The sequence below is a fragment of the Equus caballus genome, chromosome 3, assembly GCF_041296265.1.
Source record: "Equus caballus isolate H_3958 breed thoroughbred chromosome 3, TB-T2T, whole genome shotgun sequence".
Lineage (NCBI taxonomy): Eukaryota > Metazoa > Chordata > Mammalia > Perissodactyla > Equidae > Equus > Equus caballus.
The window spans coordinates 58,327,336-58,351,069 of record NC_091686.1 but is presented as its reverse complement, the minus strand read 5'-3'; the positions used below and the strand labels follow the sequence as shown (position 1 = coordinate 58,351,069).

The 23,734-nt window shown below is 38.2% G+C and overlaps 1 protein-coding gene across 16 annotated transcripts in view; it reads right to left on the bottom strand.

Annotated features, from left to right (window-relative positions):
- Positions 1–23,734, bottom strand: part of WDFY3 (WD repeat and FYVE domain containing 3) — a 251,256-nt gene that overhangs the window by 212,355 nt on the left and 15,167 nt on the right. For 14 of the 16 annotated variants that reach the window (XM_070262308.1, XM_070262304.1, XM_070262309.1 and 11 more), the window contains exon 2: positions 7,733–7,826. The exons of the other annotated variants lie outside the window; for them this stretch is intronic. The gene's annotated coding sequence lies outside the window, so the exon portion shown is untranslated. The remainder of the gene's footprint in view (positions 1–7,732; positions 7,827–23,734) is intronic. 16 annotated transcript variants of the gene reach the window in all.

Sequence of the window (23,734 nt, the reverse complement as noted above, 5' to 3'; positions counted from 1 at the left end):
ACAGGCAGTGAGACTAAATATAAAAGAATCAAACTGAAAGCTCAAAAATCATGTGCAAGGAGACAAGAAAGGGACAAAGGAAGGTGGAGGTGGAAGAGAGGGAGGGCAGACCAGTACAAATAATTTCAAATTTGTAATTTGAAATTCCAAATTAATTAATTCCAAATATATATTGGAGGGGAAATATCCTAAATAACCAAAATACCCTAATTTCTGTAAGAAAACACAAAATTTAAAAAGCAAACAAAACTTAGAAGGGACCTATATTTCCTTCCCTACATATTTTGAAATCAAATAATTCTTTAACTCACATTGTACTTCAGCATATAGACATATTCACAACAATCCTTCCTTCAGTCAAGAAATAATGAATCTTTGGGCCGGCCCAGTGGCATAGCCATCAAGTTCGTGCTCTGCTTTGGCAGCCCAGGGTTCACTGGTTCGGATCCCAGGTGCAGACCTACACACCGCTTATCAAGCCATGCTGTGGCAGGTGTCCCACAGAGAAAGTAGAGGGAGATGGGCACAAATGTTAGCTTAGGGCCAGTCTTCCTTGGCAAAAAGAGGAGGATTGGCAGAGGATGTTAGCTCAGGGCTCATCTTCCTCAAAAAAAAAAAAAAACAACAAAACTGAATCTTTACTTTCAAAATACGATTCTAGGCTAGGCTTTTTGAGGTTCCTCCCCAACTACACACAAAGATTACAAAACTGCTTGAGAGCTTATTTCAGCTATTCCCCCATTTCCTCTTCTCCTTCTATGTCATCTATGTTGTATAACACCTTCAAGTCACAAACTCTTAAGGACAGCAGTGGCCTTCTTCATTTTCATTCACATAAAGCACGAAAAAATGTGCTCAGACAAAGGTAAAGCTGACGTGTGACCAAATGAGGAGCAAACTGTACGTGAGCAGGAGACTTCCTCCTAAATTGCCTATTTCCCTCAACTCAGACACAGACCCTTCTCAAAGGAGAAGTGTAGCTTTCATAGGATGCTACTAAGTGGCCCCAGTCATCTCACAACCAGATTAATGCCTTTTATTGGCTTCATAAAGCTCAGGTGCACGGGTCACCTAAGACCACGTGACACGCCCTTCACAAGACCAGGAAGAGAACAGCGTCCCTCCCCCCACTCCTCTCCCCCAGGGCAAACAAAACCAAAACAGAGGAGAGTGGCTAGTGGGTAAAGTTTAAAAAGAAAACAAAAATGGAAAGTCGACATCTTAGTGTTCCCAATCAAAAAAAAAAGTATTCAGTGACTACAAAATATCTGCCCAGACCTACAGCAAAAACAGCACACGTACTCCCTCCCTTTCGTTTTTCCCTCCTTCCTAAGTCAATAACCTAAGTGATGGCTCTAAACTCATATCCTTTTATGCAAACTCTATTCTACTTTTTAAAAATAAAGTCAACATGCTAATAAAATGTGTAAGCAATCAACTAAACACTGAGGGTTATATATTATCATGACAGGACATCATTTTGTTTATATTTTAGACTTCAAAAACTCCTGAGTAAAAATGAATTAGGGGTGATGTTTGTAACAACAAATAGCAGTTAACATAAATTCAGCTTTTACTTATTACGTGCCAGGTACAGTATTAAGCACTTTACAAACATTTTCTCATTTAGCCCTTAGGGTACTAAATACCATTAATAAACCCATTTTACAGATGAGGAAATAAGAAAAGAAATTAAGAAATTTGTATTAGGGCAAATAGCTGTAAGCAAAATGCCGTGATTTAAACCAGAAAATATGACTAAGCTTGGGACCTTAACCAAAATATGTATTACACTGCAGTTTTTCACTTTTAGATCTGCTTTTAATATTTTATACAATTTTTTTATCATATTGTTAATAAAAATAAATGCGTAATTTGTCCTCAAAACAAGAGCCAAATGAGGTATACTCTGGGTCAAAATCAACCATGACGTAGTCACAGAAACCTCAAGCTCTAGTCAATAAACCAAAAGTCTAAGGAAAGAAAAGAAAAAAGTTTCACAACAGGGGATAAAATGTGATTAACATGATTTGTATTTTTAAGTCCTAAAATTTAAGTATCATTTCTTGAAATAAAGAAAAGTTGAATTAAATTTTAAAACCCCAATACTCTAGTAATGCTAATTTACTTTTCAACTTGCAATTTTTTCTAATAAAAACTTTTTAACTTTGTAATTTAAGCTTCACATTAAGTATATTTGTCCTTTTTATACTGTATAAGTTCTCTTCCTTGAACTTTTTAAACTCTCTCAATATACGCTTCCAGAAAGAAAACATTCTACACAGACTTTCATTACTGAATTAATTTTTTCTAAATCATAAAACATACAACACTATTTTCCTCATAGATACTAATTCTGAAAATCTAGTCACAAATCTATCTATTCCCAAAAGTTTTTATAATAAAAGGAAGACAAATTATGCACAAAACTCTCAGTTCAATCTCCTGGTAACACACAATCTTAAGAGCTTATGTGTAAAATTTTCTCTTTGCCATAATCAATGGAACAGAGCTTTTTTCCTAAGAAAAAAAATTACCATTTGTTCAAATATAAGAATGCATTTTCCAATCCACTCTATGCGTATCAAAATAAAATCTTAATTTAAAAATTCTGTATGGTTTTTGTTAAACTACAACCTACTACAAGTAAAAAGGATATCACATAGAAGTCCCATTGAAATCATACTCATTTAACTTCTATACAGTATGAAATGACTTAAATTTCCAAACCTAGTGAGAGTTAAAAATAAGTTCATCATTTCTAACAATGAGGTGTTCACTGTCTACTAAAATGTATGATCTATAGTTACAGTAATTCACAAATAATTATAATTCAACAATCCCTTATAAAATTCAGTCATGTAATCAGATGCTTTAGAAGTATATGTTCAATTTATTCTAATGGAGTTGTTTAAAACAATCTTTTCTCAGTGAATTTGAGATTTTCTTAGATTAAATTTACTGAGAAATGTTACTCCATGTTCTACACACATACACCCCCACATTAGAATAACTAACTCATACAGATAATGTCAGGGACGTTAAATCTTGATTCCAGAAACACAACTATACTGCCTTCCAAAACAAAGACTACAAAAATGAACCCATAAGAATACTTTCCAAGTACTTCTCCATCAATGTATACTGTGTGTATGTATACAATATGCATATTGAGAATTGCCAGCTGGTGGATACAGTATATGATTCTATCACTACATTCTGCAGAAGTAACTGTAATTGGCCATTTCTCTCAGCCAAGTTGGTGTATTAAATATCCTCACAAATGTCTGATAATTTCTAACACTTTATAATAACTTAGTAGTAGAAAATGACCACAGAAAAGTTGATAAAATTAAAGTATTCTTAATAACCTATGACCTCTTACTCTTAAATTTTTTTAGGGAAATGAAGTTAGGCCTTTGAATATTATATGAGAAATAGCAGGTTAATAACTCAGCAAAGTGGAGTTGAAAAGTCAGGTACTACTTGAATTCTACATAGGACCGAAAAATAACTGATTTAATGAAAGTAAACAAAACAAACTCTGTTTTGCTTAAAAAAAAAAAAAAAGGAAATGGAGCTAAAAGTTACATTTCTCCTTTTTTTGTAAGGGTACTTTCTGATTACAAAGCTATATGGCACAAGAGTGATAAACTTCTATTTAAAGTTTAAGACTAAAGTCTTCTGAGTAATATTAAATAATTTATGTATTTTTCCACTTAACGTAATTTCTTCTTCCTTTCATTCTTACATACAGTCATGTACTTCATAATGATGTTTCAGTCAACAATGGACCGGAATTACAACGGTGGTCCCATATCATGTAGCCTAGTTGCGTAGGAGGCTATATGATCTAGGTGTGTCTAAGTACACTTTATGATGTCTGCACAACGAAGAAATCACCTAATGATGCATTTCTCTGAACATCTCCCCATCATTAAGAGACACATGACTGTACTATTGTAGGGAGCTTCAAAGATGGCTCCCAATGACTCTACCTCCTGGTACACACACCCTTGTGTAATCCTCTCTCCTTGATGTGGGCCAGACTTAGTGACTCACTCCTATTGAAAAGAATAGGGAAAAAGTGATGGAACGCCACTACTGAGATTGTATTACAAAGACAAAAGGGTCACATGGCAAAGAAATAAGGTAGGCTACTGGCAAACAGCCAACATGAGGAAGTGGGGTCTTCGGCCCAACAAGCAATGAGGAACCAAATGCTGCCAAGAACCACGTGAGTGAACTGGAGGCAGATCCTCCCCGAGGACTTTCAGATGAGACTGAAACCCTGGTGGACACGCCGAATGCAGCTTTGTGAGAGACCCTGAGCCAGAGGACCCAGCTAATGAAAACTGTAAGGTAACATTTGTTATCTTAAATCACTAAGTTTGGGGGTAAATTGTTAAGTAGTGCTACAAGATGAATTGCGTCGCCCTCAAAATTTATATGTTGAAGCCCCAATCCCCAGTACCTCAGAATGTGGTCTTATTTGGAGACAGGATCTTTACAGAGGTCATCAAGTTAAACTGAGGTCATTAGGGTGGGCCCTTACTGGTATGACTGGTATCCTTATAAAAAGGGGAAATTTAGACACAGAGACAGACACACATAGAGGGAAGATACTGTGAAAAGACACAGAGAAAAGATGGCCATCACAGGCCAAGGAGAGAGGCCTGGAACAGACCCTTCCCTCACAGCCCTTAGAAGGAAACCAATCCTGCTGACACCTTGATCTCAGACTTCTGGCCGCCAGACTGTACGACAATAAATTTCTGTTGTTTAAAAGGCACCAGTTTGTGGCAATTTGTCATGGCAGCCCTAACAAACTAATACATGTAGCAATAGAGAACTTACGACACATACTTAATTCAAAATAACTTTCTTCGGCAGTACCAAAATGAGCCTCAGTGCAGGACTCAAGTAAATGGCCAAAGCTGCCAACTCCTTCTTCTGAAAAAAGACTAATGTCCGTATCAGAAAATGTTAGATCACAGATATTTTTGTTAGCTGAGACTCCTGCAATCACATAATCTTATCCACTCATTGCAAAAATTTATGCCTCTGCTACTGATGTGCCAGAAGCTGTTTTGAACACCTAATACATACTAATTCCTCACAAGAACCCTATGAGGTACCACTATCGCCAATTCTACTTTTAAGATAGAGAAGTTGATGTCCAGAAGTTAAAGTCACACAGTTGGTAAATGGCCAGGATTTGGTAAATTGAAGTGTCCAGAGAATAAGTAATTTATCCAAAATCATAGTTAGCAGTTGAGCTGGGACTAAACCTAATGGTCCTATCTCCTACCTTCAAATCTTTTTCTCAAAAGTTAAATAGAAAAGCTTTTCTTTTCCTGGCTATATTCAATCTTTGTGACATTGCTACCTTAGAAATAGATATTTGATTACCTATCTGCCCTCTTCCTCTAACCACACAAACATGATTATTCATTTTTCTCCATTCCCTCAACCCTAAGATGCTGCCTTTCAATTTGTAATGCTTTTTTTTCTTTTTCTTTTTCGTTTTTAAGGAAGATTAGCCCTGATCTAACTGTTGCCAATCCTCCTCTTTTTGCTGAGGAAGACTGGCCCTGAGCTAACATCTGTGCCCATCTTCCTCTACTTTATATGTGGGACACATACCACAGCATGGCTTGCCAAGTGGTGCCACGTCTGCACCCAAGATCTGAGCTGGTGAACCCCGGGCCACGGAAGTGAAAAGTGCGAACTTAACCACTATACCAGGCCAGCCCCTGTAATGCCTTTTTTGTATCTATGTTAATCATTTTTATATACCAGAACACAAGATTTCACTTCTACACAGTTTGGGAAATATAGCTTTGGCTTAATGAACGATCCTTATTAAAATAAAAACACACTTGGAAGGAGTAATATTACGTTATCAGTCATCTGCTTTTTAGCAGAATTAAATCAGATCCCTTTCAGAGAACAGGCTTTGAAATAAAGATGGCAAGACAGCCACTGAAAGTACTAAAACGACACTGCCCTAAGTCACAACGTGTCCAGGGCACCTGACTGAAGAGTCTGAGCCTGCTCTGGGAAATACGGGTCTGGGAACTTGAGATTCAGACTTTCTTTGGGAGCCTGCCTTATGAGATATAAAGTGTGGGAGGTGCTGGGACCACGCTCCCCACAACAAAGAACGGCAATGTGAAGAAAGCCGGTCCACAGAGGGAAGGAGGATGCGCAGGGGGGGCACTGGGCAGAGAGCCTGAGGGAACCTGACGCCATTTACTTCTGGGCTCTCCCTGGACATTCCCGTTGCTTTTCTGTCCCTTTATTCCTTGGTGTCTCTTGGGACATACTCAAAAGGCTGAAAACTTCCCCTTTTTGCTTAAGCTAATTTGAATTGAGTCACTTGCAATCAACAGAGAACAAACATGCTCAAAAAGGTACCCTCTCTAAAGCTGAAGAACAGTATTGAAGGACTAATAACCTCATGTAAAAAATAAACTTTTCAGCAACAATAAAGCAAAGTAAATAGTAAAAATAAGGTAACTAGGGAGCGACAGTACTCTCAAGGGCCTCACAACATAGTACATCATTCAAACCCATCACTCAAAGTAACTACAACACAGTGGATCAAAGAGCTCCAAAGCCTGTGCTTACAACTAGATTCTGCCAGGAAAAAGAAAAGAAAACAAAAGAAAATGATGCACTAAAAACATGACTTTATCAGCAATTCAAAGAGATTCGTGTACCCCTATGTTCACTGCAGCATTATTCACAATAGCCATGACACAGAAGCAACCTAAGTGACCACTGACTGATGACTGGATAAAGAAGATATGGTGTGTACACACACACACACACACACACACACACACACACACACACACACACACAATGGAATACCACTCAGCCGTAAATGATAAAATCGCCCCATTCACTACATGGACGGACCCTAAGGTAAGCCAGATAGAGAAAGACAAATTCTGTAGGATTCCACTTATATGTGGAACATAAACAAACACATGGACAAAGAGAATAGATTAGTAGTTACCAGAGGGAAGAGAGTTGGGGTGGTAGGCACAAAGGGTGAAAGGGCACACCTATAAGATGACTGACAAATAATAATGCACAACTGAAATTTCACAATGTCATAAACTATAATAACCTCAATAAAATTTTTTTTTTTAAAAAGCCATGATTTTAGGGGCCATTCCTGTGGCCCAGTGGTTAAGATCATGTGCTCTGCTTTGGCGGGCCAAGGCTTCACCGGTCCGCATCCTGGGTGCAGACCCAGCACTGCTCATCAAGCCATGCTGAGGTGGCGTCCCACATAGCACAACCAGAGGCACTCACAACTAGAATATACAACTATGTACTGGGGAACTTTGGGAAAAAGAAGAAGAAAAACGAAAAAAAAAAAGAAGATTGGCAACAGATGTTAGCCCAGGTGCCAATCTTTTAAAAAAAAAACCCATGATTTCATTGTACGTAGGACCCATAATAAAAGTAATGACGCTTTAAAGTCAGAACTGAAACTGAAAATAATCTACTCTAATGTATCCCTTTTTTGGTGCAGAAAACTAAAAGCCATCCAGAAGAGGCAGCTTGCCCAAGTTACCCAGCCGTCAGTGGAAAATAAAACCAGCCCTTTTGAGTCAAAGTTCAGTGGTCTCGCTACAATGCAACAATGTGCCAAAGACTAGCATGATTCTTTTCTAGCTCCTTGTTCAACAGACCAAATAATCCTAACACTGACCTGATTCTCTGTTCTGGGCTGGCATGAACCTGCGTAGAAACAGTAGGAGTGGCAGGCACTTTCTTCCTGAAGCAGATGTGGAGAAGTATTACACCTGTGATGAATGCAAAAGAAGGAAAACCCAGTTTATTTTCAGAATATGTTTTAGTATCATGAGTCATTCATTTTCTATTGATTCTCTCTTTATCTCCTTATTTGTGGCTAATGGTTTAATAGTGGAACACATGACAACACTTAATAAGATAGATAAAATGTGCTATTCAAAATCCACGAAGAATATAGTCATTTAAAGCTGGTCTCTACAGACCACGTGGTTCAGCATCTCCATTTTACTGGTGAGGAAAATGAGACTGGGACAAGTTATGGAAAGAATCAGTGACAACACAGCTGTTTAGTGGCAGAGCCACATTCAGAACCTAATTCTTCCCACTTCCACTCCAGTATGCATTTGTACATCAAACACAATGTCTCTTTTTGGAGAACCAAATTTGAGTAAAAAAGACAAAAAAAAAACATGTTATTTCTCTAGGTGTAGTCACCAAGCATCTAAAGATAAACGTGGTGTAAAGCTGAACTGATTTGTTCTAAAATAAAATCAGAAAACACTGATTCCTCACTCAATGGTTATAATCCAACCTTGAGTTATTTAGCATGCCTTATATATCGAAATGTTTCTTTTATTTACCATTCCTTATTTCAATATGAAAACACTAGTACACGAATCATGAGATGTAGGTTCTGTTCTTTCTTCACTCTGCTCTCCACAAGTTCTATGATCTTAATCAATTACTTCTTGGGTCCAAGAGCTCCTGTATTCAAAAATGAGGAGCTTGGACTAATTCCCATGGGCCTTCTAACTCTAAAACGTTATACCTAAGAATAGCTTCATCTGTAGCAACATTCTGCTTTTCTTATCAACTATTTGTTTTTGCCATACATTTGTTAATCTCTTTGATCATATTATTACGATAGTTCAAACATAATCAATAATATTGCCTTCAAATACACAGTTAATTATCATTCAAAAACTTATGCACCAGTAACCTAGTTTTGCTGTCTATCTCACTTCTTATAAGAACCCAGGTAGAAGTAGAAGGAAAAGTATTTCTAAAAATCTAATTCTTAGGTGGTTTCTAAGAAAAATCTCAAATTATTCTCCCAAACGATTCACTCAGTTATTCATCCAACAAGTTGTTCCTGAGTGACTTACTTCTCTGATGGCAGACAAAGGCTTAATCAGACAGAAGACTTTAAAACAAGAGACCTCTAGTGAAATACTGAGTGACATTAGGAGCTCAAGTGGCAGTGAGGGTGTGGGCAGAAGTGATGACATGTCTCCCAAACTCTGACTCCAGAATATGCCTTTGCTATTTTTAAATATATTAATTGTTACATACAACAGTTATTTGCAACACGTTTTAAAGTCAAAGCAAAATAATAGAATGAACATCCACGTACCTGCCACCCAACTCAAGAACTCAAATCTAAGTTATTGGCAATGGTCCAGCGATTTGCTCCTCCCTATCCCATTATCCCAGCTCTCCCATCCCTTCTGTCCCCTGGAACCGCTACCCTATATTTTGTGTTTATCATTCGTTTGCTTTTTAAAAAGTATATCACATTATGTACATACCCCTCCATAAGATATAGTGTTTCATTTTATTTGTTTTTAACTTCTGTAAAAATGGCATTAAACACCTTCTGTCTTCTAGGGTTTGATTTTGTCATTCAATATTATGTTTTCAAGATTCGTCCACAGTGTTGTGTGTAGTTGCAATTCATTCATTTTCACTGTAGAATTCTGCATTATGTAAATGTACCACAACTGAATTATTCATTCTCTTTATGGTAGCATCTTATTTTCCCCCCAGGTTTGTTGTTGCTGCTATTATGAACATTACTGTTATGAAAGTTCTCATACACATCGCCTGTTCCACTCGTGCCAAAAATTCTCTTAAGTATGTGCCTAGGAGCTGAGGAATATGTCTCTGTTCGATTTTTCATAAGGATGCCAATTTTTATTTTCCCCAAAGTGTGTCCAGCAATTTATAACCCCACCAGCAACGGGTAGTTCATATAGATCCACATCCTCTCCAACATTTAGTAATGCCAACTTCTTAACTTTGGGGTGTAAAATGTCATCTAATTGTGATCCTAATTTGCATTTTCCTGTTGATTGATGATACTGAGCATTTCTTCAGGTTTATTGCCTAACTCATGTTTCCTTTTTTACGAAATGCCTATTCATATGTTTTACCCACTTCCTCCTCAGTTATTTACCATTTACTTATTATTTCATAGAAATTTTACATGTATTTTGGATGCTGATGATTTGGTTTTATCCATTTTGAATTACCAGGTACAGGCAAGTGTTGAGATAAAGAAGCAAAAGCAGAAACAGGAGGCAGCCAAACAGAACTGCAAACAGCAAGCTAGAGTATCAAGGTTTTTCTCAATCCATTTTTGAATATTAACGCAATCTACAGATGTCTTAAAGTATCAGACATCTAAACTAGTGTATAATTAATCTTATTTTATAATCTTTTATTTTAATATAAATTCAGCCAAGGGCAAATGCTTTGATATGATTTCAGTGCATTCTAATTGCAATATGGAATATAATATAATTTCAGGTATGAGTTTTACAAAAATCACAATTTAAATCACCATTTAGACAGAGTTCTCATTTTGACCCTTACATTTTACATGTTTTTTATTCCATGCTTTGCTTGCCTCCAATTTAGACTAAGTCAGTTACATTGTCAATGGCGTGAGTTTGAATGTACATGCACATAGGTATGAAAACTGAATTTCAAAACCAAATTATGTAAATTAGAACATCACAGAGCCCTGGATTCCAGACTTGGCTGGACAACTAGCTGTACCTCCTTGGCCTAACTAACTATGTCTTCAAGTTGGTTTTCTTAACACCTAACATGAAAATTGTGCTGGGTAAATTTTTAGGGCCATTAAATCACATTCTTTGGCTTGAAGATCAATGAGAAAAAAAAATTTTTCCACATAGTTCCAAAAGAGTTTTAAGAATCTCTTCCCAAATGTCATACAAATTAGACAGGCTGAAGAGTAACAAAAAACTAAATGTCTGAAAAACATTTTAACAAGCAGGGCTATAGCCCTCCCACGACTTCTCAGGCCTCCTGGCAGATGATGAACAGCATCATGCAGGAACAAAATCAAAGGCCACCTAAAATCTGAATCCCTCTGCATGCCGGCCTTGGCTCCTACGCAAGCACTCAGAAGACAGCTTCCAGAACCACGCTCGCCTACTTACCTAAGTCTGTGCCCTCTCCTGTGCTTGAACTTTCCAGGACCCCTGCACTTTTATATTAGATGTTATAGTCCTACTATTCAAAGACATGCTCTAATTAAGTCTCACTTCTCTCTCCTACGTCATGAATTTCCTAATTTCTTCCTCCCAATAAAGCAAAACCATTAGTATATATATATATATATATATATACACCATATTTCCACTCATTAGAAAGCAAACAACAACAAACTTTTTGACCCCCACACATGCCTCTAGGTTATGGCCAATTTCTTTGATTCCTTTTTCAGCAGAACATCACAGAAGAGTTGTCCCTACTCTTTGTCTTCAAGTATTCTTCAACTTGAACATACTCCAATTAGACTTTTGCTCCCCACCCCACTGAAATTTGAAGGTCACCAATTACTTACATACTGTTAAATCCAAAGGCCAGTCAGTCCTCATCTTTCTTGACCTACCTGCAGCATCTGACATGACTCTTCAAGCCCCGAGACACTTTCTTTACCTGGCTTCCAGAACAAAGACTCTCCTGGTTTAATCCTATCTCACTGGCCACTCCTTCCCAGCCTCCTTTGCTTGTTTCTGCTCTTCTTACTGATCACTAAAGTTCAAGTTCTACCCTCTCTCTAACCTATCAGCAAATATTATTGGCTCTATCTACAAAATACACCCAGAATCTGACCACTTCTCATCACCTACATAGAGACTTTGACCAGAATAGTAACGATCACGTCTCACTTGGATTTTTGCCATGGTTTAGTAACTGGCCTCCCAACTTCTACCCTTGTCCTATTTCAGTCCTTTCTCATCAAATTTTATATAAATCATATAACGTAACATCTGTGCCCAAAATCTCCGAACGGCTTCACATCTCAGAGTAAATGCCAAAATCTTTAAAGTAGCACAAAAGAACCTATGTAGTAATTTGGCCCTCTTTCCTCCGACCTCGTTTCCTACTGACCTCCTTGCCTTTTCCTCACACGGGCTAGGCATATTCCCGCCTGCAAGCCTTCAGACTGGCTGTTCTCTCTGCCTAGATGTTCTCCCAAGAGATGATTATCTCTGCATGCCACACTCCCTATCTTCAGATCTTTGCTCAAATGTTTCCTGGGTTAAGTCTTTCGCATCTACTCTATTTAAACTGTAACAATTCTGTTCCCGGCATCCCTAACCCACTTCCTTGACTTATTTTTCTCCAATGTTACTAGCATTCACTTACTTCACTTACAAAAACATAAAATCTATGAGGGCGAGAGCTTTGTTTTGTTTGGTGCTACGTCTTCAATGTATAGAAAGGGGTCTGGCACATAGTAGGCACTCAATAAACATTTTTTTGAATGAACAAATGAATAGTTACCCTCTTAGGGGTAAAATGACAGTCCTTCTGAGTTTATAAAACAAGATAATCTAAATAAGCAGGGGTAACAGCTAGATTCCTGATGTAAAATAATCATTCTAATATTTCTGCAACTGATAATAACTCTGAAGACTTCAGTAGATGGTGTAGCTAATACTTCCATAAACATACAGTAATCATTATACTAAATAGTGCCCCCCCAAATTAGGTTTTAGACTCCAGCCATCCACAGGGTGACTCATTTATTTTCCACTAACTGCAGTCACACTGAACAATGGTTGGTTTGCAGAGCCACAACACCAACACACAGGAAAATATTATAAAAATGTTCATTCCAAACTGGTTCCAGACAAGGAACCAAAGTCTTTATAAATAAGGAGAGCCTAAAAAGAAATGGTAGATATTTCTGAAAGTTAAATATTTTGTTTGGAAATAATTTCAAACTTACAGAAAAGTTGCAAGTATGAGAATATAAAACTACCTGTATACCCAAAGTCACCAATTGTTAATGTTACCTCCTTTGTTTTCTCACTTGTGCTCATGTGCCCTCTTGCACCTTCTTTCCACTCACACACACAAACACACAATTCACAGTATTTTTTTCCTAAAGCACCTGAGAATAATCATGTACATCCTGGCCCTTTGCTCCTCTGCTTCAACGTGCATTTCCCGAGAAGAGAGAAATCCTCTCACATAACCACAGTGCAGTTAGCTTCAGTAATTTGAACACTGTTACAATATTTGAATTTACTCGATCATCCATATTCCGTTTTCTTTTCAACTGATCCAAAAATATCCTTTATAGTATTTTTCCCCCCTCCAGTAGAGGATCCAGTCTAGGGTGAGGTATTACAGTTAGCAGTTCTCTCTCTCAAACCTCCTTTAATTTGGAACACTTCCACAGCCATCCTTTGTCTTTATGACACTGTTTTTTCTGAAGAACACGGTGCCCTCCCCTTTCTATTAAGTAGAATGTTCCTCATTTGGGGTTTGTCTGATGTATCTTCACGATTAGATTCAGTTTATGCAGTCTTGGCCAGCATAATACATAGATGACAATGTGTCCCCTTGGAGTGTCACATGGTATCCACCTGCCCCATGTTGTTGGATTTCACCAACATTTAATCCCTGTTTTATACCTTGCAAATAATATGTAGTCTGTGGGGAGACACTTTAAGACCACAGGAATATCCTGCTCCTCATCACTATTTCCCCTCAATTTTGTTAGGATTCTTACACTGTCTAATCTTTACTATGATGGCTGCAAAAATGACGATTTTCCAACCCCAGAACTCAGAATTCTACCATTAGCCAGAGACTTCCCTTCTCAATTTATTCATTTATTTATCAGTTCATTATCATTATGGATAATGAATTCTTATTTTTAATGGTTCTTAATTCATTATTACACTTATTTGACGATCAAATTATACCAGATTTGGCCAGCAGAGACCCGACAGGCTTCTCGTGACATGCTCCTGTTTTTTAAAAAACATTTTCTTTTTTTTCTAGCATAAAAAAAAAAATACAAGTTCATCTCATATGTACCCTGCCCAGGCCTTGAATCAGCCACTTTTCTGAGGAACTCTGGTTCCTTTGTGTTGGGAGTAGTATTACAGACCAAGATTCGGGAGTTAGTTGTGTTCACTGCTCTCTGCTTCTTAGCCTTTTTGTTGGACAGAGATATTAGGAGATATACATATAGACACATCAATATATGCATATATGTTCATACATACACATACATGTGCGCACATATACACACACACACACATATACATACATATACATATTGATTTAAAAAATAATGAATTCACATCGATGCCTTCCATTCCAGTCTATCCCCACAGGATTCATTTTTGCCTTCCCCCATTTATTTGTATGACCCTCCACCCTCAAGCCCTGGCTCCAACACCTTCAAAATATTTCCTCAATTGATCGTACACCTAAAACTGACAGAGTTGCTTTGTTCACATCACTTTCTACTGGAGTTGTACAGAAACCCAGTAGAAACTCCAGCAGAAAGGCACCAGGACTTGTCTGCAGTCCTTCCCTCTAACTCCGCCCAAGCTGAGGGTCAAATACTGTGTTCATAACTTACATTCACCCTTTCTTCCCCTTCAACGTAGGCACAGTACTAACTTAAATACACTCAGGTTCAGTTGCTTCAGTCAATCAGGATTTTCCCCATTCTCATTTTTATTTTTTATTTATTTTTTTTTGAGGAAGATTAGCCCTGAGCTAACATCTGCTGCCAATCCTCCTCTTTTTGCTGAGGAAGACTGGCCCTGAGCTAACATCCGTGCCCATCTTCCTCTGCTTTATATGTGGCACACCTACCACAGCATAGCATGCCAAGCGGTGCTGTATCTGCACCTGGGATCCAAACCGGTGAACCCCGGGCCGCCAAAGCAGAACGTGTGCACTTAACTGCTGCGCCACTGGGCCGGCCCCCTCATTTTTATTTTAAATATGGAAGATAACATGCTTTCAAAAGTCAAAACTTATAAAAACTATATAAAAATTTTTGAGAAGTTTCTTTCCCTCCCATAAACCTTTAGTTCCATTACCTTCTACCATCTCTTCTTTTCGTAAAGTTAAGCGGATATATGTATGTTGTATTTCCCCCTCATTTTTTTTACAGGAAAGATAACATACTATATATGCATGTTTACACAAACCAGCTCAATCCAGACTAGAAGCAGCTCTTCCCAAAGCACTGTATGAGACAGCATTATCTTAACACCCAAACCAGACAAAGACATTAAGAGAAAAGACAAGAAATCAAACATCCTTTGCAAACACAGATGTAAAACATCTTTAACAAAATATTAGCAAGCCAAATCTTGCAATGTATAAAAGGAATATTATATCACAACCAAGTGGAGTTTATCTTGGAAATATAAAGCTGGTTCAACATTCAAAAAATTAATCAATATAATTCACCATATGAACAGGATAAAAAAGAAAAACCATACGATAATCTCAATAGATACAAAAAAGCATTTGACAAAATTAAACACCTATTCATGATTTAAAAAACTTCTTAGTAAACTAGGAATGCAATGGAACTTAACCTGATAAATGGCATCTTTAAAATAAATACAGCTAACATCAATAGTTAATGGCAAAAGATGATTGCTTTCTATCTAGCATTATAATAGAAATCTTAGGCAGTGGAATAAGGTGTGAAGAAGAAATAAAAGGCGTACATTACAGTGGAAGAAATAAAACTGTGTTTATTCCAGGGACATGATGTCTATATAGAAAACTCCAAAGAATCTACAAAAAACCTACTAGATTTAATAAGGTAACTTCACAAGGTTGTAATACACAAAGTTCAATACACAAAAATCAATCATGTTTCTACATTATCAAAAATGAAGCAAATGGAAATTATATATATACAAAGTGTCATTTATAATAGCACCCGAAAAACATGAAATGCTTAGGGATAAATCTAACAAATTACGTGCAAGATTTGTATTCTAAAAACTACAAAACACTCATGAGATGAAACCAAAGAGGACCTGAGTAAATGGAGAGATATACTGTGTTCACAAATTAAGAGACTCACAGTTAAGATGTAACTTCTCTCCAAATTAATCTACAGATTCAATGCAATCGCAATCAAAATTCTAGTAAATTTCTCTTTTCTTTGGAAACCAATAGGATCATTCTAAAATTTACATGTAAAAGCCAAAACAATTTCAAAACAGAACAAAACTGGAGGGCTCATATTATCTGATTTCCAGACTTATTATAAAGCTACAGTAATCAAGACAATGTGATACTGGTGAAACGATAGAAACCAAGATCAATGGAAAAGAACAGAGACTCTAGAAATAGATGCACACACATATCATCAGTTGATTTTTGATAAAGATGTCAAGCAACTCAACGGAGGAAGGAAAAACTTTTCACCAAATGGTCCTAGAACAATTGGATATCACATACAAACAAAACAAAAGAATCTCAGCTAACCCATACATCACATCACATACAAAATTCAACTCAAAACAGATCATAAACTTAAATGTAAGACCTGAAACTATAAAACTTCTAGAAGAAAACTCATTGCAAAATCATTGTGACTTTGGGTTAGGCAAAGAATTCTCTAATACGACATACAAATCATACAAAAAAAAATCGACATACAGGACTTCCACAAAATCAACTTCTGCTCTTCAAAACATAATTTTAAAAATCAAAAGAAGCCACAAACTAAGAGAAAGTATTTGTAAAACACATACCAGAAAAAAGACTGGTATACCCAAAACAAAGAATTATTATACAGCTGTCCATCGCTTAAAGATAGGGATAAGTTCTGAGAAATGTGTCAGGCAATTTCATAGCTGTACGAACATCATAGAGTGTCCCCACACACACCTAGATGGTATAGCCCACACTACACACCTAGGCAATACAGCGCAGCCCATTGCTCCTAGGCTACAAACCTGTACAGCATGCTACTGTACTGACTACTGTGGGGAACTACAACACAACGCTAAGTATTTATGTATCTAAATATATCTAAACATAGAAAAGGTACAGTAAAAATAGGCTATAAAAAATAAAAAACAGTACACTTGTATAGGGCACTTACCATGAATGGAGCTTGCAGGACTGGAAGTTGCTCTGGGTGAGTCAGTGAGTGCGTGGTGAGTGCACGTGAAGGCCTAGGATATTACTGGACACTACTGTAGACTTTATAAACACTGTACACTTAGGCTATGTTAAATTTATAAAAAAATATTTTTCTTTCTTCAATAATAATTTAAACTTAGGGGCCGGCCCGGTGGCACAGCAGTTAAGTTCGCACATTCCACTTCGGTGGCTCAGGGTTCACCAGTTCGGATCCCGGGTGTGGACATGACACCGCTTGGCAAGCCATGCTGTTGTGGGCATCCCACATATAACGTAGAGGAAGATGGGCATGGATGTTAGCTCAGGGCCAGTCTTCCTCAGCAAAAAGAGGAGGATTGGCAGATGTTAGCTCAGGGCGAGTATTCCTCAAAAAAAAAAAAAGATTTAAAAAAAAGGAGAAAAATAAATAGCTTACTGTAACTTTTTGACTTTATAAACTTTTTAATTTTTTAAAATTTTTTGATTCTTTTGTAGTAGCACTTAGCTTAAAACACAAACACACTGTACAACAGTACAAAAATATTTTCTATCTTTATATCGTTACTCTATAAGCTTTTTTCTATTTTTAAAATTTTTTATATTTTTTTACTTTTAAAATTTTTTGTTAAAAACCAAGCCACACACACACACATTAGCCTAGCCCTCCACAGGGTCAAGATCATCAATATCACTGTCTTCCACCTCCACGTCTTGTCCCACTGGAAGGTCATCAGGAGCAATTACATACATGGAGCTGTCATCTCCTATGATAACAATGCCTTCTTCTGAAACATCTTCTGATGTCTTAAAATTTTTAAGGACCTTGTTGAGGTCTGCAAAAGCTTCTGCTAAACCCTTCACAGTGAATTTTCTCAGGGATTCTTCTTTTTCTTCTCCTGAGGTTTCCTTTTCTGTTGTCTCTTCTTCACGTATGCATTCCTGTTTCAGTTCCAAGAACTCAATAGTCAATTCCTCAGGAACTGCCTTTAGAAGCTCCTCAGTGTCGCCCTCATCCACACCCAGGTTAAAGTTGTCTGCATCTCGACCACAGACTTGCTGATTTTTGTAACCTCCTCATCCCTGGTAAATCCTTTGAAGTCATGGACAAACCTCTTGGGTGTCTTCTTCCAGATGCCATTCATATGCTTCTTGGTGACATCAGCCCAAACCCAAGCAAGGTTCTTGATGCAATAATAGATTTTATAATCCTTCCAGAATTGCATCAGTGTCTTCCTCAGCTGCAGTAATAGCCTGGGCAAAGGTCCTCCTCAGGACCTTAAAAGCTGCTATTACTCCTTGAACCATTGGTTGGATCAAAGAGGCAGTGTTTGGAGGGAGAAACGCCACTTTGATATTGGGATGAAGATCACCAGTAAAAGGAGGATGTCCGGGAGCATTATCAACAACAAGCAAAATCTTGAAAGGTACGTTATTCTCCAAACAGTACTTCTCCATTTTGCTGGTACAGCCATTCAGGAGGGCATCTTGGAAGAGAAGCTGGGTCATCCATGACTTCTTCCTGCTCTTGTCGTACACTGGCAATGTGTGCTTAGTGATATGCTTGAAGGCCCTGGGGTTCTCACTGTGCCAGATCACAAAGGGTTCAATTTATAGCCTGCAACGTTGTCCCCAAGCAAGACTGTTATTCTGTGCTTAAAAGCCTTGAAACCACGGGGCCACCCAGTGGCACAGCAGTTGGGTTTGCACGTTCTGCTTCGGTGGCCTGGGGTTTGCCGGTTCGGATCCCAGGTATGGACACGGCACCGCTTGACAAGCCATGCTGTGGCAGGTGTCCCACATACAGAGTAGAGGAAGATGGGTATGGATGTTAGCTCAGGGCCAGTCTTCCTCAGCAAAAAGAGGAGGATTGGCAGCAGATGTTAGCTCAGGGCTAATCTTCCTCAAAAAAAGAAAAGAAAAAGCCTTGAAACTAGACACTGACTTGACTTTCTTATGGAAGGAAGTCCTTTCAGGCATCCACTTCCAGAATGTGCAGGTTTCATTCATATTGAGTATTTGCTCTGGCAAGTAATTTTCCTCCACAATCAGCTTATCTAGTTTCCAAAAATTCTTCAGCTGCCTGCACATGAGCACTTGCAGACTCATCACTCATTTTCATATTATGTAATGAGTAACGATTCTTGAATCCTCTAACCACCCAGAGCTAGTAGTCAATTCAACATCTAGTTGGGTCCAGCCTTTTTTTTCAACATGGCAATCAAATTGTTCGCTTTGGCTGTGATTGTCACGGTGCTGAGGAGGATACTCTTCTGTGTCTGGTCTTCAATGCAGGTCATTAGAAGTTTCTCCATGTCCAATAGAGGCCCTTCTCGAATTTTTGTTAGTCTCGCTGCCTTCAAGGAAGAAGACTGTTTAACAGCCTCCATCACTTGGTTCTTGCTCCTCAAGACCACAGCGATGGGGGAAGGGGACGTGCCTGAGTGCTGAGCAATAACCATCACTGATTTTCCACCTTCGTAGTCCACAATCACTTTTAATTTCGTTTTGAGGTCAATCACTCCATGTGGCCTCTTACTGGCAACATTAGCAGTGGACTTTGTACACTTAGGGGCCACGATGAACAAAATACCAAGAGATTAAATCAAGAACAAGAGAAGATGATGCAATCAAGAGACACAGTAAACGCGAGATATATGAGGCTGCTGCTGGCATAACACAGCAGTGGTATGTTTTACAGTGAATCTTTTTTTATTAGTAGAAAGAGTACACTCTAATGATAAGTACAGTGTAGTAAATAAACCAGTAACATAGTCGCTTATTATCAAGTATTATGTACTGGACATAATTGAATGTGTTATACTTTTATACGACTGGCAGCACAGTAAGTTTATTTACACCAGCATCACAACAAACACGTGAGTAACGTGTTGCACTACATCTTTATGACGGCTATGAAGTCATTAGGTGATAGGAATTTTTCAATTCCATTATAATCTTATGAGATCACTGTTATATATTTGGTCCACTGTTGGACCAAAATGTCATTACACAAGGCATGACTGTATCTTAATAATAAAAACATAAGCAACCTAATTTTAAAAAGAGCAAAGGATGTCAACACCTTAATAAAAAGAAACATAGCAAACAAGCACATGAAAGGATGCTCAGTATCATTAATTATTCATAAAAACCAAATTAAAACTATTTTGAACAATGCTATGAACATTAGCCTTCTTGTGGACATATGCTTTCACTTCTCTTGGGTATACATACCCAGGAATGGAATTTAAAGTCCATGAGGAATATGTTTAACTTTATAAGAAACTAACCAACTGTTTGCTAAAGTGGCTATACCATTTCACTAGCAATATACAAGAGGAAACTTCTAGTCGCTCCACATCCTTATCAAATCTTTGTCAGACTTTCTTCTTAGCCATTCCAGTGGGTATGTGGTAGTATTGTTCTATGGTTTTTTTTTTTTTAAAGATTTTATTTTTTTCTCTCCAAAGCCCCCTGATACATAGTTGGATATTCTTTGTTGTGGGTCCTTCTAGTTGTGGCATGTGGGACGCTGCCTCAGCATGGTTTGATGAGCAGTGCCATGTCCGCACCCAGGATTCGAACCAACGAAACACTGGGCCGCCTGCAGCAGAGCGGGCGAACTTAACCACTCGGCCACGGGGCCAGCCCCAGTATTACTCTATGGTTTTAATCTGCATTCCCCTGATGACTAGTGACGTTTAGCATCTTTCTATGTACTTGTGTCTTTCTCTGTAGCAGGTACTGGCCGTTCGTATATCCTTGGTGAAACTTCTGTGCAAATCTTTTGTCCATTTTTTGACAGGATTCTTGGTCATCTTCTTATTGAATTGTGAGTTCTTTAAGGTGTTCCGGTTCAAATTCTTTGCCAGATATATGTTTTGCAAATATTCTTCCCAGACTATGGCTAGTCTTTTCACTTTTTTTATGGTACAGCATGTTCATTTTGAGAAAATTCACCGAGCTGTACATTTATGATTTGTTCCCTTTTCTTTATGTATATACTAAAAGGAATAGGTTTATTGTAAAAAGAAATAATGGACTGCTCTTTGGAAGGTGACAAAATCATTATCAACCAGTAAATACTGAAGATGATGCAGTCAGACTTGTATATGCTAAAAACTGGAAAATACATCCTTATACTCCCAGTTATAAGCTCTTCATAGCATTGGGTCCTATCAGATGCCCAGACATGAAACCTAAAATTAGCAAAGGAGAATAACATGTTCAAGGCCTCCCTCCTGCAATTACTTACTGCAATTTGACCTCTGAACTATAGACATTTCAGATTAGGACATATTATATTTTTTGCTAAATATAGAGCAAGTTTTAAATGGTTTATGTTGATGAGAAAAGCAAAGAGAGTCAACCTAAGTGTAATTACATGAAAAACTAACTCATGCAATGACTTTCAATAAGCATCTGATTGTCATATACAAAAGGTAGAAAAATAAATAAATAAATAAGCACTATGTATGCTTTTGCTGACAGCACAGTTAGCTTCCTATGTAAGTACTGCTTAGAGAAAAGATCTGAGTCAAATATGACAAAAATAAGCTAAAATTTAAAATGCAGTCACTGGCTACAGTTTAAAATCTTGCTTCAGTTTTGAGAACTTATAGAATGTACTATTAATCTGTAATACCCCTTCTCTGTGCCATAACCAATGGCCTTGAAGGATAAATGATAGGGAGAATTAGGAAGTAGCTATTTGAATGAATCTCTCATAACCAGGAGATAGCCTAAAAAAGTTCCTCTTCCATGGGTATGCTCACCAGAATCCTGCCACTGCCAAAGTAAGCAAATCAAAATATAAAGCCTCTTAATAATTGGGTGGATAAGATGACCCACATCATAGATCAAGTCAGACTCCTTCTCCAGCCAACCTGGTCCTTGCTCAATAGGTCCATGAAAATAACCAGGTGGCAGGAGAAGCAGTTACACAAGGGATCAATTGCATGAACTCACTAAGACTGAGTAAGACTCACTGCCACGCCACTACTGTTGAGAACCCTTCTGCCTGAGTCAATAGGCACTACCTTTCAGGAAACTACATCAAGCCCTTTGCACTACAGAAATGGTGACGGCTGGTCCTCAGTGTAAGAGACACCAATTCTGAATATGCCCCTGCCAGTATTCCTATGCAAGATTACCTGAATGCTTCATCTAAACCACATGGCCTCAGACCCAGGAATTCACTTCAAATGACAATTATCAGTCTCATCAAATAGACTCTTATTCAGACTGTCCCCAAAGTAGGAAGTAATGGCTTCTTAAAGCTTGATATACTAGTTGTTGTCCAAGCTAAAACCTTCTGAAATTGAGGTGCTGTCCTGCAGGATATAAAATAGGCTCTGAACCACTAACCAATATACGATGTCTGCTGTCTCTACAAGACACCGAATGTAGATGGCAAGTTAGCAGGAATTAAACTTAGGTTGTAAAATATCAAGAAAGCATCACCGTAGAACCAGTGTGCTATCACCCAGAATCAGGAGCCCTATGGCACTGCCTCTTGATGTGGTACCTTAGCTTGGATTTTGATCTTCTCCCACAAGAAACATTCCATCAATAGATGGGATAGCAGGGTTATTTCTACCTTTATATAAGTGAGGACGGAAGGGACAGAGGAAAAAGAGAAGGCAAAAGGGGTGGTTAAACTACCAAAGGGTGAGATTTTCTGGACACCCCGGCCAAGAGCAGCCCTTCTTTAGGGATGGCCCCCAGCACACAGGAGGAGACTCCTGGGCTATGACTATATGGCACAACCCTGGGTCCCCTGACTCCAGGAGACAGATACCTGATCTCAACAGGGGTAATCTAATCCTTTTTCATTGGGACATAAAATTTGAAAAGGCAAGGCAGAAAGACCAAATCTTTAGAGAGAAGTCATATTAATGGCAGGGGTCTAGAAAGAAGGTCTAAAAACTCCCACTGATGAGATCCCTAGAGCTCCTCTGGTTTCTTCTGTTCAAGCTCCACTTGTTCAATTCATCGTGCAATTTCCAGTATGAGTTCCAAAGACGCCTTTTGTTCCCCCTTAGGCTAGTGAGTATCAGTTGATTGCAACCGAAAAAATGCAAATATGACTTCTTCGAGGAAGTAAAAAAGGTGTGGAAGTTTCTCATTTTAACATCAAATTACCATAATCATACATTTTCCTTGCTTCCTCTTACCCCACTTAAAAACTAAACTCCTAAGCTGGTGCACTTTTGCCTTCAGAATTGTGACATTACAACCCTCATGCCTAACATGCTTTTTCATATCCTCCTATTTTGCAAGAAAGCCTATTTATGCCAAAGCTGCAGTCTGTTCATTTCAGCAGCGGTCCAGCAGCAGTTCCCTGTGAGGAAGTTCCTGTGAAGCATCAGCAGTTCTCAGCATCTCGTGATGCCCTACCACTGCCAATAAAGCAAACTGAATAATTACTGATTAACAAGGGAAATGAAGCTTTTCCCTAAAAGATACTTACCAGTATATAAAAGAATGTCAAGCCCTGTCTGTTTCTGCTCTCCAAGGGCCCTGCTTCTCCTGTCACTTAAATCCTAGATCACCAATATGGACTTGTGACAGGAGAGGCTTAAGCAGCTTCGGCCCCAATCTTCGATTCTGGATCAAGGCATCATTAACGTTAATTCACTCAGCCTTCATACCCCAGGTTAGACGACCAGGGCTCCTAGCCTGTTCTGATACCCACTCTGTTCTACTCCTAGACCTTCTACTATTCTGG